Here is a 21612-nt window from a genome sequence, read left to right as displayed (position 1 = left end):
TGGAGCGTTGTTTGGGGGGTTTTCTGAAAATCTGAACGAAAATTTCGATAGCCTCACTTGGAGATGACATCCAACCGAAGCGAAATTGTCAACATTACTTCAAATTCGGCCGTATGTCTGTTCAATGCAGGCCACACTGCATTGATGGATGTGGCAAATGCCCTTGAAATGCGACGATTCTGTGAAGATAGAGGCGGCAGCGGCGATGCGCTCAGTGGCAAAAACAGTTTTGAGGACATAAATGAGGGCTCATCAGGTAAGTAGTAGAAAGCGGCCATCCACTAGCCGGGGCAATAGTTATTACGGACCAGACGTCGATGATATCCAGTAAGTTTCAAACTTTGTCCCTTGTTTATATGATAAATAATTGCCAAAGTTCAAACATCTTTTTATCAAAATCACATTTTTCTGCATGGTTGTCGTCCACGTTATAATTTTCATCCAATTTTAGTGATTTCTGATTTCCCTTGAAGCAAATTGAATTCTCTTCAGTTCGTCGTAGCGATTTTTTTAAAATTTTGGTATTCAATATTTTTCGGCCAAAAAATAGGGGGCCCAAAATGGTCACTTTTTAAAATATCTATAATTTCGCCAAAAATTTTTTTTGCAAATCCCTATTGACACACACAGTGGCTACGGTTACTACAAGCCACACCACAAGTAGGGAAACGGGTCCAAATTTCTAGTAGTTTACTGTCGAGTTGACATTTTCACACACAAATGTTTTATTCATATCTAATAAAAACTAGCAGTACGGCAATAAACAGCCTTCTAAACACGCCGCTAACGCAATCAAGTAATTTATAGCAATACAACAGTTTAAAAAATTTAAAGAACATTATTAAACAGGCTACTAAAGTAAATACAGAACTTTGTTAATAAAGTACGGTGCGATAGTGAAGCTACAACCGCCATTAAAAAAATCAAAGGTCTCAGCAAACACACGATTACTGGCAATGAAGGAATGGAGGAATTTAAGAAAGTTTAAACAAAAGTGTTCTGTAGTATCGTATGACGGACCCGTGTAAGGCGGCCACAAATCACCCACTCAGGGAAGCTCAGGCTAGGCAGATTACTGACCCATTTAAATACGCCCGTAAACACAATTGCCACTCTCAGGCTGGTCACTGCACCGACCTTTAGCCAGCGAAAACTTGTGATAAGATGGCTTAACTTAGAGCTAACCCCGTGCTAGGAAACATTACACCACACAGTCCTGAATGAGCGACCACATGATCAACCAACAAGAAGCATGAATTTACTCATAACACACGACAGAATAGCGAAACAAAACTGCCAAAACTACACCTCCCATCGGGCAGTAACGAAAGGAGGAGGAAAGATCACTGTCTTCAATTACACCGGTGCCGGGGACAGGAAACCCGATCGCCAGAAGCCACAAGGCAGAAGAGACACTGGTTACGCAAACTTATTACTTAATTAAACCTTCCACTAACTTAACTTGCAATTATGCCCGAACAGGCAGTACACGACCTCCGATGGCAAGGATCCACACATCCGACCGCGCACGCGTCGTCAGCGTACCCAGCACGCCACGGTCACGCGACAACACGCTCTGTCACCGGAGTTCACGTCTTCTCTGCAACGTTGACGGGTAGTGACCGCTCCTTCATGTTAGGTATCTCCTTTTTAAACTCCAGTGTTGGAGGATTTAAAGAAGCTTGTTAACGTCCCACCAAAGTGAAATGAACAGCAACTACTTGTGGGGCGATTCGGTATACAACCAACCCGCGGGGAGCTCTTCCGTCAACTAGACCCGCTCGTTACACACAAAAGACATACATCACGTGGCGACTCGGTACAACCGACCACGCCTGCTTCGCGCTGGAGAGCCACACTCCCTCCCGTGTCCACCACACTCTCTGAGCGCCCACCCCTACTTCCGCGCCGCCACACGAAGTTACCACCGGTCAAAGATATCACTTCCTCCATAGCAGCTTCCCGGAAGCAAAAACGCAGATATCGATAACAGAGGGAAAAGACAACCAAGCAGCCACTTAATGACAGACGACATATCAAACAAACATGTCAGGGGAAGTAAAGGAAAACCAATGCAATTTAAACACAAGGTGTAGCACGAGTCGATACACGGCTCACCTATCAGGAACTAAAATTACATCTGTAAGGACCAGAGTAATATGTTAATTTCATGTTTCAGATAACCGTAACCGGAGCTACAGTGACAACCATCGATCTACCTCCTTTCAGAGCTGACTCGGGAAAATCCCAATTACATAGTGAAGGTATTAATATTTTTCAATAGAAAAATTACTGATTTCGAGAGCTGCAGTATCTCCTGTCACTCTCCACAATGTTAAACCTGCTATTTAGTAGAATCCCAAACAATCATTGCGAGAAATATGTGAGAACTCTTTAGTGAACGAGTGAATGAAAAGTCTTTAGCTCAGATTCCAGCAGGGGGACCCCAGTTCCACCCCTCCCCGCTTATGCACAGTAGTCGGATGGACTGACGACACCGCTACGGAGGCCAATATACTCTCGCATTAATGTGAGTACCTGTCAAAAGCCTGAATAGCCCCTTCTGCAGTGGGGACTGCTGCGTGACGTGCGGGAAGAGAGTCAGCGAGGTTCTTGGAGATACAGCCAGGGATGTGGAGCCATTCCGACTAGAGATGGGTCGTTCGTGAACTAACGGGTCCAAAGAAACGTTTCACCAAGTGTTGTGTACATAGTTCCGCATAGTCAGCGCGTACACAACTTTGCCACTAGAGCGCGCTCTGCTAAGCGCAACAGCGCAGGCGCAGCGCTCGTCCGTCTCCGCACTACGAGATGGCGCTGTCATAGAGACGGACCAAATTCTGATTCCGCCGATTCGCGTATTAATATGTAACGCAGCCAATGAGATTGCTGCTTCTGCTAACGTAGACGCTGATGACCTCGATGTTGAGCGCCCAAAAGTCCCAGCTAACGTAGAACCTTTTCTCCTCACAGATCACACTCGCGCAGTGATACATGAACGCGCGAGGTATTATAACGAGTGTACAGACCTCTGATCAGTCAGTCTGCATTAGTCTGTACGAGTCTGCATTTATCTGCACCTGTCTGTACCAGTCTACATTAGTCTGTACGAGTCTGCATTTGTCTGCACCAGTCTGTACCAGCCTGTATTAGTCTGTACCCGTCTATAGTCAAGTTTCAGTCTGCACCTAAGAAGGTTATCATATTCCTGTACATAGCCATGAAGATAAATGTATAGACACTTTGTCAAGTATCAGAGATATGTGAGAATAAGATTAACGTACCAAGACCAAAGGAACCTCAGACTGTCAATTATAAATAGCATCCAGAATCAAGTTACGTGATGTTTATGCTTGTTATCATTTTAATAAATGTGTGTGAAAATTGATCAAGTTCTGTTTAAAGTTGGTCACCGTCAATCTGCTACTCTAAGCGTGCAAGTGGCATTTCTATCGTCTGACCTACCGGCAGAAGATAAACACGCCGCGATAAGACCACGAGACATATTGCTGACACTCGCCTACTTCGTTAGAGCGACAAGTCAAATAATCTGATGGTGTGTATACTGAAGGTCTTACAGTACGCACACCACACCAAGATGAACGGAACGAGCGAGGAACGAATTCTAAGGAACTGTCTTTCATAGTTCACTTTGGTCGCGGCTTTCTGCTTATAGTTCCCGGGAACGGGGAACGGTCGGTCTCGTACCAGTTTCACAGCCGACTGCTCTTAGTAGGTTCAGTATCGTTGTTGATCGTTTCGTTTGCCTCGCACACCGATTCTAGATCTGTTTCAAACATTTTTTTGAACTATGAACTTCTGGTTCTTTTCGTATTCTATTCAGCGTCCACGACCGGTAATTACAATGTATTTTATAATCACGTAAACGACGTAAAAATTACTTGGTATGTAATACATACATCTTTTCAGGTAACAAAAAGGCGTATCAGCTTACTTCACTATTTCGATAAACAGCAGAAGAAATACTTGCAGAAAGGCAAGATTTTTTGTTATTAGACATGCAAAGGATGTCGGCACGGCAAACACGAGTGGCCATTTTCCGTCTTTTTTGATCCAGGGTAAAAGAGCATGTTCATGGTTATGGAAGGCAGACATACAATCGAATGAAGCCCGCACTTCGTAATCGAGTGTATGGTGTCACATTTTGTAAAGAGTATATGATAACTCCTACAATATTATTTCAGTGGTACAGGGTGGCGCAAGAAAAATCGGCCCCGAGTACTATACTGCTCATTGTCGCTTACCAATCGTCATTTATTGTTTCGAAGTTGTTGTTGGCATTAGCTTATTTGTTATTTCTCCACTGCCTAATGATTACATGTTTATCTATTCTGCTCGTAGCGATCAACAAATCGTGCGTAATTGCCGAGCAGTCTGTACTCGGGGCTGGTTTTTCGTGCGCCACCTTATACACTCCTGAAAATTGAAATAAGAACACCGTGAATTCATTGTCCCAGGAAGGGGAAACTTTATTGACACATTCCTGGGGTCAGATACATCACATGATCACACTGACAGAACCACAGGCACATAGACACAGGCAACAGAGCATGCACAATGTCGGCACTAGTACAGTGTATATCCACCTTTCGCAGCAATGCAGGCTGCTATTCTCCCATGGAGACGATCGTAGAGATGCTGGATGTAGTCCTGTGGAACGGCTTGCCATGCCATTTCCACCTGGCGCCTCAGTTGGACCAGCGTTCGTGCTGGACGTGCAGACCGCGTGAGACGACGCTTCATCCAGTCCCAAACATGCTCAATGGGGGACAGATCCGGAGATCTTGCTGGCCAGGGTAGTTGACTTACACCTTCTAGAGCACGTTGGGTGGCACGGGATACATGCGGAAGTGCATTGTCCTGTTGGAACAGCAAGTTCCCTTGCCGGTCTAGGAATGGTAGAACGATGGGTTCGATGACGGTTTGGATGTACCGTGCACTATTCAGTGTCCCCTCGACGATCACCAGTGGTGTACGGCCAGTGTAGGAGATCGCTCCCCACACCATGATGCCGGGTGTTGGCCCTGTGTGCCTCGGTCGTATGCAGTCCTGATTGTGGCGCTCACCTGCACGGCGCCAAACACGCATACGACCATCATTGGCACCAAGGCAGAAGCGACTCTCATCGCTGAAGACGACACATCTCCATTCGTCCCTCCATTCACGCCTGTCGCGACACCACTGGAGGCGGGCTGCACGATGTTGGGGCGTGAGCGGAAGACGGCCTAACGGTGTGTGGGACCGTAGCCCAGCTTCATGGAGACGGTTGCGAATGGTCCTCGCCGATACCCCAGGAGCAACAGTGTCCCTAATTTGCTGGGAAGTGGCGGTGCGGTCCCCTACGGCACTGCGTAGGATCCTACGGTCTTGGCGTGCATCCGTGCGTCGCTGCGGTCCGGTCCCAGGTCGACGGGCACGTGCACCTTCCGCCGACCACTGGCGACAACATCGATGTACTGTGGAGACCTCACGCCCCACGTGTTGAGCAATTCGGCGGTACGTCCACCCGGCCTCCCGCATGCCCACTATACGCCCTCGCTCAAAGTCCGTCAACTGCACATACGGTTCACGTCCACGCTGTCGCGGCATGCTACCAGTGTTAAAGACTGCGATGGAGCTCCGTATGCCACGGCAAACTGGCTGACACTGACGGCGGCGGCGCACAAATGCTGCGCAGCTAGCGCCATTCGACGGCCAACACCGCGGTTCCTGGTGTGTCCGCTGTGCCGTGCGTGTGATCATTGCTTGTACAGCCCTCTCGCAGTGTCCGGAGCAAGTATGGTGGGTCTGACACACCGGTGTCAATGTGTTCTTTTTTCCATTTCCAGGAGTGTATTATTTCACTACGTTGAGCCACATAACCTTACAGTTGGCTAAACGAGATGTTTTGCAGAATCACGAATTTACAAGTTGATGAGAATTCTGTTGTGAATAAAAACTCTGTACTCCGGGGGGGGGGGGGGGGCAAGTGCCCCCTCTTGGGGCCCCTCCTTATTTTCAATTTTTTCTAAGAACCATATACCAAGCACAATGAACGGTCAACGAGTAAAAATGAACGGTTCCCAAAAAAGAGCGATCACCTGTGGACTATTTCTCAAGAATGAACGACTTTAGTTAAACTTTTTTCCATTTCCAAGTTATGTCTTTTTGATTCTAATTCTTCATTTTTTTTTGTTTAATACTGCATTTGCAATTTCTGCAGATCCATCAGCTAATGAACCAATTGTTGCTAAGTGTGGTAATGCACCTAATACTAATGATAAAAATCCACCTTCATGTTGTGTTAAACCTTTACCATCTTTCTTTTTAGCTAAATATTCAATAATTTTAGTAACAACAGGAATAGCTAAAGTAACAAGTAAATTTCCACCAACTTTCTTTTCTTTTTTCTTTTTTGAACATCTGTTAAAAATGATTCAATTGCATTAAATTGTTCATTATTTAACTTTAATTTAATTGATTTTGGTTTAAATTTGCCTCTAGGTAGCAAAGAATAATCAATAGTACAATTGTTCATTTATATAGCTAAAAATTTAATAAAGATTTTTTTATGGATTAAAAATATATGAAGATTTTATATAGATTAAAATTTATAATGATTTTTTATATAGTTTAAAATTTATAATGATTTTTTGTATAGTTTAAAAAGTTATAGACTTTTTATATAGTTTAAAAATTTATAAAGATTTTTATAATCCCCAACCATTTTCATCAATATTAACATTAATTCCCATACCTAATTTTCATTTTCCATACATTATTCCTCTAACAGCTGTTGCTGCAACTTATTCACGAAATGAAGCAACATTTGCATACGTTCTTTCTTTTGCTGCTAATTGAAGTTCTTTATCAGCTATATGTCTTTTTTCTACATCCTTATTATCTCTATAAACAATATTATGTTTTTTTACAATCTAATGGATTTATACCTTTACCACCTTTAGCTAATCTTTCTTCTAATTTTGTATCTAAACCACAATAATTATAACCTGGAAAATGCATTTCGAATGATAATTGGTTAATTAAAGTATTAACTAATCCTTTTCCATATTTATCACTTTTCCAAAATGGATGTGGAAGATTATTTAAAAATCTAATTAAATATGGAATTCCTTTCGTATCATCAATTATGAAATCACTAAATCATTTGCGCAATACTAACTTTTTCAATATGATAATTTTTATTTCCAGCTATCCTTCACCATGAATTACTGCTAATCTATCAATTAATTGTCTGACATCATTTAACTAAAGTGCCCTGGCAAGGTATCTGTGTCGAGGAACAACGGTGTAGACAGTCTGATCGAGGTGGTCCCACATATTCTCGACTGGATTTAAACCCGGAGAGTTTGGTAGCCAGGGGAGTACGGTAAACTGATCGTGGGGCTCTTGGAACCACCCACGTACAGTGCCAGCTATCGGACACTTTGCTTCGTCCTTTTGGTAGATGGTAGGGTGCAGAGGTAAGGTAGTGCATGTAAAGGTAGACATGGTCCCCATGGGTATATGGATACCTGTTTTGATCCATTGTGCCTTTCAGAATTACGAGATCACCCAGGGAACACCACGAAAACATTCTCCAGGCCATAAAGCTCCCTCCTTGTTTGCTTTAAGACATTTATCGTCGTATTTGCTGAAGGTTCGTTGGAGCATAGAAAGTTATTCATCTCAAAAGGCCACCTGTCGCCACTCAGCGGACGTCCACTGGCGTGCAAATCCCAGCATTCCTCACCGATGAACAGCAGTGACAAAGTGTGCACGAACTAAGCACCTGATGCAGAGGACCATTTGCAGCAACATTCGCAAACGGTTGGTGAAGAGACACCGCTAGAAGCTGCCGAGAATTGTCCCGGTTGTACAGCCGTGGTCAATGGAACTCTTGTATCCCTGACTTTTCGTCCAATGCTACGTTGGACGTCTTCGGAGCTGCTCCTGGTTGTGCTGAGTCGGCAAGTTCCATGGACCACGGCCATACAACCCGGAAAATTCTCGGGTCATGGAAGCCTTCACTGTATGACCACTGGAAGCACCTTGGTTCATATGGGTGCTCAGCTGCTCAACGGTAGCACGCACGTACACATCTCTGCTACCGTCTTTAACCCCTGCCATCTAAGGCTCGTAGTGCCTCGGCGCCGGTTTTGAACAGCGCCATTATGCCATGCACGGTATACTTTAACTACGGCGGCACGTGAACAGTGAACAAACTTGGCAGTTTCGAAAATGCTTCCAAACTTGTGTCATAAGCCAATGATCGTGACGTCGGATAAATGACTCATTTCCTCATTACGAAAACGCCTGCACTATTCTCCGCGTCCCCTCTGGAAATTTGGAAGTTAGTGGTAAGTTCCTAAAGGGCCAAATTGCTGAGGTCATCGGTCCCTAGACTTACACACTACTTAACCTACACTATGCTCATAACTTAAGGATAATGCTGATACATGGTAAAACAACGCTCTGGTGAGCGGTTTGCGGGTTTAAATCACCTCGTGGTATGACCATGAGTTACATTTGACCTGCAGTCGACGCACTGTGGCGCTGGCGGCAGTCCACATAGGCAGAGGTGTGCATGTCAGAGTACAGTGCAGCGAGTAAGATGGCTCAAAGAACACAAACTGATGACGTTACGAGGGGTAGGGCGACTGGAGGCTGGTCAAACACAGAAGGTCGCAGCACGGGCTTTCCGTGTGCGACAAAGTGTGATCTCACGATTATGGCAACGATTCCAGCAGACAGGAAACGTGTCCAGGCGCTACAGTACGGGACGTCCACAGTGTACAACACCACAAGAAGACCGATATCTCACCATCAGTGCCCGCAGACGGCCACAGAGTGCTGCAGGTAGACTTGCTCGGGACCTTACCTCAGCCACTGGAACAGTTGTCTCCAGACACACAGTCTACAGACGACTGAACAGACATGGCTTATTTGCCCGGGGACCTGCAAGGTGCATTCCACTGACCCCTGGTCACAGGACAGCCCGTAAAGCCTGGTGTCAAGAACACAGTACATGGTCATTGGACTGGACGAGTGCAGGTATAGTCTGAACTGTGATTCTCGCCGGGTTTTCATCTGGCGTGAACCAGGAACCGTATACCATCCCCTTAATGTGTTTGAAAGGTACCTGCATGGAGGTCGTGGTTTGATGGTGTGGGGTGGGATTGTGATTGGTGCACGTACACCCCTGCATGTCTTCGACAGAGGAACTGTAACAAGTCATGTGTATCGGGACGTCATTTTGCACCAGTATGTCTGCATTTTCAGGGGTGCAGTGGGTCCCACCTTCCTCCTCATGGATGGTAACATACTGCCCCACCGAGCTGCTATCGTGGAGGAGTACCTTGAAACAGAAGATATCAGGCGAATGGAGTGGCCTGCCTGTACTCCAGATCTAAGCCCCATCGAGCACGTCTGGGATGCTCTCTGTCGACCTATCGCTGCACGTTTTCAAACCCCTAGGACACTTCAGGAGCTCCGACAGGCACTGGCGCAAGAATGAGAGGCTATAACCCAGCAGCTGCTCGACCACCTGATCCTGAGTAGCCGACCGGTGTGGCCGAGCGGTTCTAGGCGCTTCAGTCGGGAACCGTGCGACCACTACGGTCGCAGGTTCGAATCCTCGGTGGATGTGTGTGATGTCCTTAGGTTAGTTAGGTTTAAGTAGTTCTAAGTTCTAGGGGACTGATGGCCTCCCATAGTGCTGAGAGCCATTTGAACCATTTTTGAACCAGAGTATGCCAACCCGTCGTGTGGCCTGTGTACGTGTGCATGGTCATCAGAAATGGCTCTGAGCACTGTGGGACTTAACATCTGAGGTCATCAGTCTCCTAGGACTTCGAACTACTTAAACCTAACCTAAGGACAGCACACACATCCATGCCCGAGGCAGGATTCGAACCTGCGACTGTAGCGCATGTTCATCATATCCCACATTGTTGTCGGGGTACGTGCGCAGGAAAGAGCGGCGTTTTGTAGCACATGTGTTTCGGGACGGGTTTCTCAACTTATCACCAATAACGTAGACTTACAGATCTGTGTCGTGTGTGTTCCCTATGTGCCTATGCTATTAGCGCCAGTTTTGTGTAGTGCCACGTGGTGCTGCACCACATTCTGCAGTTATCCTTAATTTATGAGCATGAGTGTAGCTTAAACTAACTTACGCTAAGGACCGCACACACGCCCATGCCCGAGGGAGGACTCGAACCTCCGACGAGGAGAGATGCGGGGACCGTGGCAAGGTTCCCTCCGACAGAATTTTATGGCCTCCACCACTGCTTGAGGTGCCATGTGTCTTCAGTGAGTGGTTATTGGACGTTCATTCGAGCACAGGTGGTGGTCACATTAAATCGAGTAGACCGTGTAGATGTGTTATTCACCATTGCGTAAAAAAAAAAAAAAAAAAAAAAATAAAGGTCAGTGCCGTTCCCTTGCCTGTACTAATTGAAAAGTTGGTGTCTCAGATGACAAGTAGTACGACTGCCTTCTCCTTGTCGCTAGGCTACGTGAGGCAACGGCGGGCACAGGTGCCGGGGGAATCCCTTTCACCGCCCCGCTAGAGCGCACTTATCCCGCGAGTGGCCGTAAACGAAATTAACGGCGTTCAGATACCGGCCCGGCCTCGAGGTGCTGAGGACGTGTTTATGTCGGGGCTGGTGCAGGAGGGTGGCGAAACCCACGCGCCCAGACGGCTTCGCTTCCTTTTATTTCGGCGGCCGTCCGCCGCCCTCATTTGGCTATAGCGAGCGGGCGCCTGCGACGCGGCGAACGTCGGTCCGGCTAGGAGCGCCAGGCGGCCTGCGGTTAATGAAGTGAAAGCAGAGCCGCCGATACCCCCCTGTGAATGGATGCCAGTCTGCCGGTGACGGTGGCGTAACTCCGTGGCCGTGTACCGGGGTGCGGCACTGCGGTGGCAGACAGCGATCGACGACCGGGAGAGACAACTTGTCACCGCGCCCTACTCTTCCTTTATGCAGACTGTTCGACGCCATAGTCTTCTAGCGGTCAGTCACTGGCTACTTATCTACTTCACTACTAATTGTTTTTTGGAGTATCAGACATTATGGTGTGATTGAAACGTGGGAGTTAGGGAAGGCAGGAAAAGGAGTGGACGGGGCCTTAGTTTCCGTTGATTGATCAGTAAACACGTACACTTTAGGAAACAATTTTTTAAAAACAATCATTTTAAAAATATTGACTGTAACACAAGCTACACTGACGGCTGAAGGCCTTATTAAAAAGAATTCAAATTCAAACTTCCTGGCAGATTAAAACTGTGTGCCCGACCGAGACTGGGACTCGGGACCTTTGCCTTTCGCGGGCAAGTGCTCTACCAACTGAGCTGCCCAACCACGACTCACGCCCCGTCCTCACAGCATTACTTCTGCCAGTACCTCGTCTCCTACGTTCCAAACTTAGTGAGGACGCGGCGTTGAGTCGTGCTTGGGTAGCTCAGATGGTAGAGCACTTTCCCGCGAGAGGCAAAGGTCCCGAGTTCAAGTCTCGGTCCGGCACACAGTTTTAATCTGCCAAGGAGTTTCATATCAGCGCACACTCCGCTGCAGAGTAAAAATCTCATTCTGGAAACATCCCCCAGGCTGTGACTAAGCCATGTCTCTGCAATATCCTTTCTCCCAGGAGTGCTAGTTCTGCAAGGTTTGCAGGAGAGCTTCTGTTAAGTTTGGAAGGTAGGAGACGAGGTACGGGCAGAAGTAAAGCTGTGAGGACGGGGCGTGAGTCGTGCTTGGGTAGCTCAGTTGGTAGAGCACTTGCCCGCAAAAGGCAAAGGTCCCGAGTTTGAGTCTCGGTTCGATACACAGTTTTAATCTGCCAGGAAGTTTCATATCAGCACACACTCCGCTGCAGAGTGAAAATCTCACTCTGAGAATTCAAATTATTTGTCGGCTGAAGGCCACAAGCAATACGAATAATTTAAACTAAATATTATTTTTAAACAATTGACACAATCAGACCAAACAAAGAAGGGACTGATCCACAGACAGTGCTCCAAGGATCGACCTGAGAAAAAGTTCCTACAGCTGCGTAAGCGGTGAGACAGGCAGCCAAGAGCTCAACAGGATGGCAGCTCAAACTAGGGACAGGTTAAACGCCGACCAGCACACTCGCAAAATCCACCTACGATGCGATAACCATCACGATAGAATAATAGTTAACATGTTCAAATGATAGGCATTTAATTACACAAGTTGGCTCCACCAAATCCTATTACGCAGATTGGGTTAAGACCAAACTGCCTGACTAGATGCACATGGAACCGCTAAAGACAATTCCACAAACAACTCAAACAATGCCAAAACAGTCACTATACAGCAACAAGACGAATTGCACGTAGATATGAACGCTAAGAACACAGAAACGGCCGGCCGGAGTGGCCGTGCGGTTCTAGGCGCTACAGTCTGGTACCGAGCGACCGCTCCGGTCGCAGGTTCGAATCCTGCTTCGTGCATGGATGTGTGTGATGTTCTTAGGTTAGTTAGGTTTAATTAGTTCTAAGTTCTAGGCGACTGATGACCTCAGAAGTTAAGTCGCATAGTGCTCAGAGCCATTTTTAACACAGAAACGGTCGAAAGACCAGATACGCGCCGTCCACTGACACGACCGACCGAACGACCAACCATCGGTCGTTGTCAATCAAGTCAGGCAAGGGAAACGTCGGAGTATAAAACTGCCAACTGACAGCTGGATGGCATGAGGTCACTTCGACGGACGGACACACACACAAGTGAAAGTTGCGCTACTCGAATATAACGATCCATTCAACTTGAGCTGAATCCGGACCTGGTCGTGGTCGTGCACTCTCGCGACCACATCCTTCCATCGGGCAGTGCATGTATCGCCAGCTCCCTCGGCGAGCACTGGCTCTGTCGGATCTCACTGCTGCTCCGTCCCAACTCAACTTCCAGACACACGACGACCCGGAAATACCAGTGCTCGCTCCGAAGATAATACCACAGTACTCGCTATCGATAAACGCCGCTGCTGGCACTCACGGACAAAGCGAGCAAATGTAGTGACGTCAGTGAAGGGACTAAGAAAACGAGAGGTCACAATCCGAATCCAAGACGCCAACAGACACGAGCCAGATCACGGTTCAGTGATCATTTTAATTAATGTCGTAGTCAGAAGTAACAATACGAAAGAAAGTCCCTCGTTTCTTTTTCCAACGCGGGAGAGCTCAGGTATAAAGGATTATTCATAAGTTACAAAGCGACGATCAAAGGACTTCCGTTCGAAAGACGTAGAGTCCAAAACCGCCCACCAATCAGGCAAAATCACCGTGCGCATTGAGGTAAACATCCCGCTGACGCACCAGGCTGAATATACTCGTTTCGTAGAACGCCTTGGCCTGCTCCATGGGGCTGCCCGTATTTACCTGCTGCACATCCTCTTCCAAAAGGAATCGTCGACCATTCATGGTCTTTTTTAAGGGACCAAAGGCGAGGTAGTCTCCTGGGGAGAGACCAGGACTATAGGGCTGGTGCCCGAGTCTCTGCCACTTTAGTTGCCGTCCCTTCTGCGTTACCACATTTGCGATACGGGGACGAGCGTCATCACGAACTTGGCACACCACTCCACTATGGTGGTTTCCGACATGTTACTCCATAAGCGTTATTTTCCTTCGGCAGCAAAGATACGAATAACAACTCGTTGGCCATGTTAGGACGCATTTGGTAATAACGTCGCTGTAGATCACGTTTCCCCATTTACCGCACACATGACGGAAAGTCAGAGTGCCGAACTAGTCCCTCGCCTACACATCGGTCCTTACACTGAAGAGCCAAAGAAACTGGTACACCTGCCTAATATCGTGGTGGGCCCTCCACAGGAACACAGAAGTACGGCAACACGATGTGGCATGGACTCGACTGATGTCTGAAGTAGTGCTGGAGGTAATTGACACCATGAAACCTGCAGGGATGTCCATAAATCCGTAAGAGTACGAGGGGACGGAGATCTCTTCGGAACAGCACATTCCAAGGCATCCCAGATATGCTCAATGATATTCATGCCTGGGAAGTTTGGTGTCCAGCGGAAGTGTTTAAACTCGGAAGAGTGTTCCTGAAGCCACTTTGTAGCAATTCTGCACGTGTGCAGTGTGGCATTGTCCTGCTGCAATTTCGCAAGTCCGTCGGAATGCACAATGGACATGAATGGATGCAGGTGATCAAACCTCTTAGAGTCGTGAATGTAACTCCATCTTCTGTCTGGAGTATGGGACTATGAATAGCCAATATCCAATAAAACAATACCAATCGCCGTTATTTAGGTTTTATTTTTAGGCAGGCCTGAAGATGCCGTAGTGTATCGTCGAAACTGGTAGCCGAAAAATGAAACCTAAATAAAGGCGACTGATATTGTTTTATAGGGTCTCAGAGTCGTATCTAGACGTATCAGGGAAACTATGTCACTCCAACTGCACATGTCCCACACCATTACAGAACCTCCAACAGCTTGAACAGTCCCTTCCTGACATGCAGAGTCCATGGAGTCATGAGGTTGTCTCCATACCCGTACATGTCCATCCGCTCGATGCAACTCGAGACTCGCGCGAACAGGCAACATGTTTCCAGTCATCACCAGTCCAATGTTAGCGTTGACTGGCCGAGGGAAGGCGTACAGCTTTTTGTCGTGCAGTCATTGAGGGTAGACGAGTGGACCTTCGGCTCCGAAAGTCCATACGATGATGTGTCGTGAATGGATCGCACGCTGATACTTGTTGATAGCCCAACATTGAAATCTGCAGCAATTTGCTGAATGGTTGCACTTCCGTCACGTTGAACGATTCTCTTCAGTTGTCGTTAGTTCTATTCTTGCTTGATTTTTTTTCCTGGGGGGGAAGCGACGTCGGAGATTGGATGTTTTATCGGACTCCTGATATTCACGTTACACTCGAGAAATGGTCGTACGGGAAAATCCCCACTTGATCGCTACCACGGAGATGCTGTGTCGCATCGCTAGTGCGCCGACTATAAAACCATGTTCAAACTGACTTAATTCATGATAACCCGCTATAATAGCAGCAATATCCGATCTAACAACAGCAAGATGGCTTACGGGTTATAGATAAAGACGTAGAACGAGATTCATCACATTTTGCTTCACTGCAACGTTTTATGGACTATGGGTTGTTCGAGGTAGTCATGTAGCATGGCCTCTGTTGACCGGAACGGAATCCATTGGATTTCGGTCTACAGGTGTATGCTAACCCAGCGACAACTGCAGACGTTATAGATGCGTGTGACCATCACATGTGAGACACACTGTGAATACGTGTACTAGTGCTTGATTTACAGTGAGATGTGTCAGGATGTGGGGTACCCACATGCAGCAGTGAATGTGGTGTCTGCTTCTACCTAACAAACAGGTGGTTATGAGATCCACATTGGCCCATATCTCTGCAGGTGCCAGATCCTGGACATACCACTGAAGAAACTTTTCTTTTAGTTTTGACCTTATAAAATTCCTCCTCAATATTTTTCTATACCAGGTATTTCAGATAAAGTGTATACCTCTGTAAATAATTGAACTGTGGTACTACCCAGTTCTTTAGAAAATCAAAAGCACAATCTTACGGCAGTTATTTAAAGGAAATAGGAAGCACGGGATCACTGGTGATGGACAAGCTTGTGATTATTTTACAATTTTAATTTGACTCAAAACAGACTTTATTATAAACTTCAGTTCGGACATTTGACCCCTTACTGATGCAATATAACAAACCTTCACTTTGATTGAATTACATAAACACGAATAAGAATCATATTATTTTGCGTCCGCAACCAAAATCATTGATAGTAGGCACGGTGAATAATCAGTCAGAAACAGCCGTTCTTGGTTAACCATGTCTCGAGAGACTGATAACACCATACATTTCCAACCAAAGTTACACAGCCACGTAATACCACAACTTCATAAAGAACAAAGAGATCTTAAAGCTTAATAAAACTGAACTGCCCACATAGAGGTCCACAGTGAAACATGCTTATACTAAAAATACAAAGTGGGCCAACTCAGGTCGCAAAACTTACACACAGGAATAATAAAAAGTTGCTCGTTCATTAAAGATACACAAATGATTAAATAAGAAGGGCTACAAATAACTCAAGCAATAAAATAACTTACAGAAACGCCAATATTAATAAGGTGGCCTCACTTAATTAACTCTGAATAATTCTCAAATAGCACCTAACTTTAGAGAACAGTGTTAAGGCCAATAGCAGTGTTTGGAAGCAATAACGCTACGGCCGGCAGGCAATACCAGCGTTCACTCCCCACAGCTTGTGCACAGGCTCACCAGCAGGCGGTATATATTTATGTATAGTCCGACCGAGCCTACAATGAGCGGCCCTGACAAGAATCCATAACCGCGCCGACGCCAGGGAACTAGCAGTCTTAACAAATGGCCTGCAGCACAAATAGATTGCAATGAAAACAAGGTCAAATCACAGCCACAAAATGTAATATGTAATAAGCACGCCACCAAATTCTTAAGGAGCAATACTCTGACATTACCCGTCTCCCAGTAAATTAGCAGGAAACTAAGAGATCACGTCCAGTTGCCTTAAGGCACTTTCAACATTAAATAAACATACCAAATCCTGCCGTGACAAATGATTAAATCATTAACTCTACGGCTGCCAGCACTCAACCGCAGCCAGTCCCAAAGCGGAAAATATGTCCTAAAACAAATTAAAATCTGCATGAAAACCACTTAAAGCACACACTCCACAGATGACCAAAACGGAATGAGGAACATAAGCCTCCTTAAAATGGCCACTGTTGAACCAAGTACAGAACCATCTCCGGCAGTTACCCATGCCACAGTAAGTTTCAACAATCTTGTTAGTTAAACACAGAATAAAAGTCATACGTAACTTAGCACTCCCTCTTCAGGTCACAAATGGCCTATCGGCACCATCCGACCGCCGTGTCATCCTCAATTGAGGATGCGGATAGGAGGGGCGTGTGGTCCGCACACCGCTCTCCCGGTCGTTATGACGGTTTTATTTGACCGGAGCCGCTGCTATTCGGTAGAGTAGCTCCTCAATTGGCATCACGAGGCTGAGTGCACCCCGAAAAATGGCAACAGTGCATGGCGGCTGGATGGTCACCCATCCAAGTGCCGACCACGCCCGACTGCGCTTAACTTCGGTGATCTCATGGGAACCGGTGTAGCCACTGCGGCAAGGCCGTTGCCCATACGTAACTTGAAGCTTGGAAATTACGAAGTGGGAAGCTCTTCAGCGTGAGACGACGAACCCGCCACAATTTTGCACGTCGAGGCGCCCAATGATCGGCACCGTACAAAAGACAAGGGCGGCGAGCACGGCGAGGCACATGCACCACGGTTAGGGACGCCAGCTTGTTTTCAACACACTTCGGGTCGTTTAACGCTGACCGGACACTCCCTCGTCACACGTTCACCCGGAAAACCCGCCGGGGGGAGCAGTCAAAGATAGCAAGACAGCCGAATATCGATATCAGCGATGCAAGTAGAACAACCTACCGCCGGGGGAGCCGTCAAAGATAGCAAGACAGCCGAATATCGATATCAGCGATGCAAGTCGAACACCCTAGCGCCAGTCGCCACGGCTCAAATAAGTGACAGGAATATTTACTAAGATAGGTCCTTATAAGAAACGTTACACTTTCTTCGCGATTATGAACGTAGTTTATTATTTTTCAGAGAGATATAATTTTTTGTCTCGTTTAGCTGTTGTATTAAACCAGCTGTGTACAGAACAATTTAAATCACATTTCTATCACGTTTAATTTGGGAGCCAGAAGCCTTCAAAGTGATAGCGGGTAAGCCGGCCGGGATGGCCGAGCGGTTCTAGGGGCTACAGTCTGGATCCGCGCTACCGCTACGGTCGCAGGTTCGAATCCTGTCTCGGGCATGGATGTGCGTGATGTCCTTAGGTTAGTTAGGTTTAAGTACTTCTGAGTTCTAGGGGACTGATGGCCTCACATGTTAAGGGGCTCCGGAACGCCCTATACTTGCAATGTTAAAATAACGCTTATAAATTACATCTTTCCTCACAAAGTATTTGAGGTAGGAAGTTGAACTTTTTACAGATTATTTATTGGAATATGGGCTACAACTTAACACATGGATTTTACAAAATTTTAGTTCAGTTATTAAAGATGATTTTTTTTTCAATTGTAATGAAAATTCACAACTTTTTTTGCAATTTTTTATTTATATATTCAAAAATATACAGTTTTTTGGAAAAAGGCTGTGTTAAATTATGCAGAAGGTACTGTGTAACATTTACTGAAAGTTTGAAACAAATATGTTTGGAAGATCCTTAGAAAACATGTAATTAGTATGAGAAAATAAAAGTTTTGGGAATCGAGCGACAAAGATTGGATTAACTTTTTAGTGCATTCCAGGTCCATAGGATGGATTATCTTCATCCTCTGCAAACTCCTCCTCCAGCTTCCTCTTGTTCCTCCTCCTGTTTACTCTTGCTTGTATTTCTAGACTCTTTACAGCCCTGTCTGCAGCCCGAAGGCGTTCCTTGTCTAAAGCAAGCATCGCTCGTACCATGTTAGAACCTATCTTCATTCCCATATTTCTAAATACCTTGCACATTACAATGCTGCCATGATTGAAAGTCGCAACAGCATCATACACACCAAAGTGAAGTGTTTCTATTCCAACAAATACAGTCTTGGGGATTCTCGACCATTTAACACTATTTACACTTTCATTGGGGTTTTGAGTTTTTCCGTGAATACACTTTTTCAACAGTTCAGGTGCTGCTAAGTCTCTGAAAATAGGTTAGCCACAACACATACTTTATCTCACATCACTAAAATGTACCTGATGAACACGGACGTTAATAATAACACCATTTGACAGCAGTTTAACAGCGCCACAGTGGGTCACGCCCATGTAGAACACATTTCAAAAAAAAAATTAAAAATAGTTGTAGTCTTCGGAATTGAATAAATTATATATCTATTAAAAGGTAATAGTCTGCAGATTCAGAAAACGCAAAAAAGTAAAAATTGAACTTTTCATGATTTTGAGCCTTTCCGGAGCCCCTTAAGTCCCATAGTGCTCAGAGCCATTTTGATAGCGGGTGGTTGCAACATGCTGTACATAACACTTGGCTGTGTGCAGATTTATGTTCTAGTGGCGGAGTTTTGATTTAAGTGGGGCGTTCAAATGTGTACCCCGTTGCTAAATGCACAACGCAATGCGCATCTAAACGACCTGCCGGCATAATGAAGCGAAAGGCTTTCTCGATGCAGTGTTAGCTGTCACGTTTGATTGGTGACTGCCGACCGTCGCCTTTTACCGCCACGGCGGGTCGGACTGCACAAATAAACGGGGTTCAGTGCGCCGTGGATTCTGACGTCGAAGAAACATGGCGTACACATCCAGCGAGTACAGCGACTTGTTGCTGGTGCTCGGCAAATGCCTACACAATGCCAATAAGGCATCCATGGTTTATGATGTAAGATATCCTGGTCGAAGAGCTTCGGCAGCCATTACATTCTGGACAACGACTGCGGGAAACAAGCAGCTTCAGAAAGCGCTGTAGTAACAGACGAACACCAGTAAGAATTGAGGAGATGGAGGTATTTGTTTTAGCTGCGATACACGACAAACCTCACGTCAGCTTACGAGACATTCCTGCAGTCACTGGTATCAGCCTTACATATGTGTGGCGTGTAGTACAGAGTCACAAGTTTCATCCTTACAACCTGTGATTGACACAGGAACAGTTTCAATTTGACAGTCACTTTCTTTTAACGGGCAGCACTTAATTTCACTCCGGACGCGTCACAAAGCGTTACGTTCAAATGGCTCTGAGCACTATGGGACTTAACATCTGTGGTCATCAGTCCCCTAGAACTTAGAACTACTTAAACCTAACTAACCTAAAGACATCACACACATCCATGCCCGAGGCAGGATTCGAACCTGCGACCGTAGCAGTCCCGCGGTTCCGGACTGAGCGCCTGAACCGCTAGACCACCGCGGCCGGCTAGCGTTACGTTCTCCGACGAAACCACGTTCACAAATTATGGTGCAATGAACCGTCATAATATCCATTACTGCGCCACAGAAGATCCTGAATGGCTACGTCCCGTCGATCATCAGTGTTTGTAGTGGAATACTTGACGTAGAAATCATAGGTCCAGACTGCTTCGCAAGTACACTGACAGGTGAGATCTATCGAAATTTTATCGTCGATAGTTTAGGTGCTCTTCTTGAAAATGTCCCTCCAGACATCAGAAGTCGCATGTGGAAGCTGCAAGATGGTAACTCAGCCCATTCTGCGCTCGATGTTGAGCACGAACTGAAGAAAAGTTTCCTTGGAAGACGTCTGGAGCCCCGTGGTCGTCTGGAATGGCCCACAGGTTAACCTCAGTAGATTGCTTTTTGTGGGGATATCTAAAGAATTGTAGTTATGTCACTAAACACGCAAAGCCAGATATTTTAACTGTGCATCGTGGAAGCTTGTCCCTCTGAGACACTACCAACGTTACATCTCGTCCACAGGTCTTTTAGGAGGCACATTGTGCATTCAGCAACGTGGGCACACATATGAACACCTCAATTACGCGAACATTGCTCCATCGGAACATCCATCTGGACACAGCCGAGTATTATGTTATGTATAGCATGCTGCATCCTGCCCTATCACTCTGAGGGTTTCTGAGTCCAGACAAAAAGTGATAAAATGTGAATTATTTTAATTTGCACAGAGCTGGATGAAATACGCCAGCTGTGCAGATTTATGTTCTAGTGGCGGAGTTTTGATTTAAGTGGGGTGTTCAAATGTGTCCCCTTGTTGCTAAATGCACAATGCTCTATTTAAAAAAAATTCTATCTCTTTACTGTAACTCTTTGGAAAATAGCTCCTCAGGACGTGGACCCATCTCAATAAATATTGATGTCGTCTCTATTCTTGCTTGGATGTCAGGATTCATCACTACTTGTCCCTGTGACCTGGTGGTGGTTAGCACTTTAAACTACACACCAGCTCTGTGACGTCACAGGCAGTATTGGACCCCGGTGGCGACTTCTCACTAAAAAAATGGTTCAAATGGCTCTGAGGACTATGGGACTTAACATCTGAGGTCATCAGTCCCCTAGACTTAGGACTGCTTAAACCTAACTAATCTAAGGACATTACATACATCCATGCCCGAGGCAGGATTCGAAGCTGTGACCGTAGCAGCAGCGCGATTCCAGACTGAAGAGCCTAGAACCGCTCGGCCACAGCGGCCGGCTCTCCCTAAAAGCGACGCTCACGACCTACATTTATTGTTTGTTGGACAAATAGCGTGGCAGCATTTGCCAGCAACATGACACCGACAAATAAGTTACATAGGCATACACTTTTTCTGAAACACCCTGCAGATATCAGAAGTCCAAATTTATTGCAAATTAGTGAGTAGCACTTCTCACGGAATATTTATGGAAATGATTTAAGAGAAGAATTTTACACTTAATCACTTAATCATTGCAGATGACGTCAGCGTCTAGGCATGGTCTGGAATTAATAACCTTTATGAATGTAGAAGACAGGTTGAAGATCGTGTTTCAGCGGTGAT

The sequence above is a fragment of the Schistocerca serialis genome, chromosome 10 (genome assembly GCF_023864345.2).
Source record: "Schistocerca serialis cubense isolate TAMUIC-IGC-003099 chromosome 10, iqSchSeri2.2, whole genome shotgun sequence".
Classification (NCBI taxonomy): domain Eukaryota; kingdom Metazoa; phylum Arthropoda; class Insecta; order Orthoptera; family Acrididae; genus Schistocerca; species Schistocerca serialis.
This window is presented reverse-complemented; position numbering follows the sequence as displayed.